Source organism: Chenopodium quinoa, unplaced genomic scaffold (assembly GCF_001683475.1).
Source record: "Chenopodium quinoa cultivar QQ74 unplaced genomic scaffold, ASM168347v1, whole genome shotgun sequence".
Classification (NCBI taxonomy): domain Eukaryota; kingdom Viridiplantae; phylum Streptophyta; class Magnoliopsida; order Caryophyllales; family Amaranthaceae; genus Chenopodium; species Chenopodium quinoa.
This window is the reverse complement of record NW_018743235.1, coordinates 27,607-29,582: the sequence shown is the minus strand read 5'-3', so window position 1 is coordinate 29,582 and position 1,976 is coordinate 27,607. Positions and strand designations below refer to the sequence as shown.

The 1,976-nt window shown below is 38.9% G+C and overlaps 1 pseudogene; it reads right to left on the bottom strand.

The window, feature by feature from the left end:
- Positions 1 to 5: 5 nt before the first annotated feature.
- On the bottom strand, positions 6 to 1,352 carry LOC110734804 (annotated as a pseudogene).
- Between the last annotated feature and the right edge of the window lie 624 nt (positions 1,353 to 1,976).

Genomic DNA, 1,976 nt, shown 5'->3' with positions numbered 1-1,976 from the left:
GAGCAGCATGATGAAGTGGACGATGTTGGCGAAGGCGAAATCATGTTATTCTTATTGCTTGCAATGGTATTTGTATTATTGGTGTTGCTGCTCCCGCTTGTGCTGGAAGAAGCATGGTTGGTATTCGGGCTTGAGCTTGGACTCGGGCTTGGGTTCGGGTTCGGGTTTCCGCTCGGACTCACGAGATTCTGAAACGTTTCAGACCATTCACTGTTGGTGATTACCGAAACGGCATCGTTTTCATCGTCGTTGTCGTCGTCGTCGAGAAGCTGTTTCTCAAGCTCTTGAAGGGTGTTGAGAATCTTGTGATCTTCGGAATCCGCATCAATCTTGGGCTCAACGAGGTTGGGATTCTGCCCCAAATTTGAAAACCCAGAACCAGAAAAAATTTTCGGGCTGAGGTTCGGGTTTTGGTTTGACCGAATTCGGCCCGTAATTTGAATACCCCATGTTCGGGTTTTGAATCGGGCTGATGAGATTATTGTTGGTATTATTAGAAAGGGTTGGGATTAAACAATTATTTGTGGGGTTGTTGAATTGGTTATGGTGGAGAAATTGGTGATTATTGTTGTTGTTATTGTTTAGGACAGAAATTGCTTGCTGTTGCTGGTGTTGTTGTAGTTGGTGTTGCTGTTGCAGTTGTTGTTGTTGACGGAGTTGCTGGTAAATCGGAACACCGAAACGAGTCGAGGATGAAGAGAGAGAATTGTTATTACTAGTAGGAGAACAAAGATCAATGGTTTGTGAAAGCGGAGAAATCGGGGAAGAAACAAAAGCATTGGTTCTTTGTTTTACCGATCGCATCAAGTATTGTTGTTGCAAGAACGACAACTGCTGATGATTGCTGTTGTTGTTGTTGCTGCTGCTGTTGCTGCGACTGTTGTTGTTTTTGCATATACAAAAGCGGATTCGGTTGCTGTTGTTGTTGCGGTTGTTGAAGGAGAATTTGTTGTTGGTAAAAATCACCAAAAGAGCGTTTACCCATCAACAAATCCGCTCTCCTTTGAGCGATCTGGTCAATCGGGGAGATTAACATCCCTTGCTGTTGTTGTTGTTGTTGCTGTTGTTGTCGAAAACCCCGCCATCCCGGCTAACGACGACGGCCTTCCTGCACCCGTCCCTGCCCCTCCTCCGGCGTAGAAAAGATCACCGGAATACCCTGACGTCATCTTATTCTGGTGCTCTTTCAATTGATTGATTTGGGTAAAGAAATTGCTAATACATTAGAAACGGACAAAAGGAAGAGAAACAATTTAAGAGAGAGAAATTTCATACATTTGGTGTGATGTAAGGGAAGAAAGAAGGAGAGAGAATATCAATGTGAATGTTAAAAAGAAGGGAGAGTTTCTCTTGCGATATTGAATTGATTCTCTTAATTATAACCCCCCAGGAGAGAGAAAACATTAGTTTCTTCTTAAAGCCTATGTGGTATTATTTTTTTATTTTTTTAAATTATTATTATTTTCTTATTTTTGGAAATATTATAGGTACCCATCAAAGCGAGTTAAAGCAATAACACTGATCGACACGTAATTACTATGTACAACTTTCCTTTCATAATTCAAAATTATTATTCACTTATTGAATTAATTAAAATTAATACGGAGTATCATAAAGAATTATATAAAATATATTCAAAGCTCATATTTAATCACACTAATGCTGTAATAATGGTTGATTTTTTAAGATAAGGTGAAAGTTTTATCAAGTTAAAACCCAGCACATGTCAATCCAATTCCAGAAAATATTGATGAAAAATTGTGGAAGAGTTGATTGCGTATTAGTGGCCGTTGGATTGGGTGTTAAGAGTGTTAGCGTCGATGAAAAGTAAATAACTCCGACGGTGCTGACTCACTAAACACGTATTCTATTTTGAAGTACTTAAAATTTTGTAGAGAATATTTTTAAATTAATTATTCATATAAATGGGTACAATTTCCAGCTCTTTCACACCACTACTAGCTATTAATTTCTTC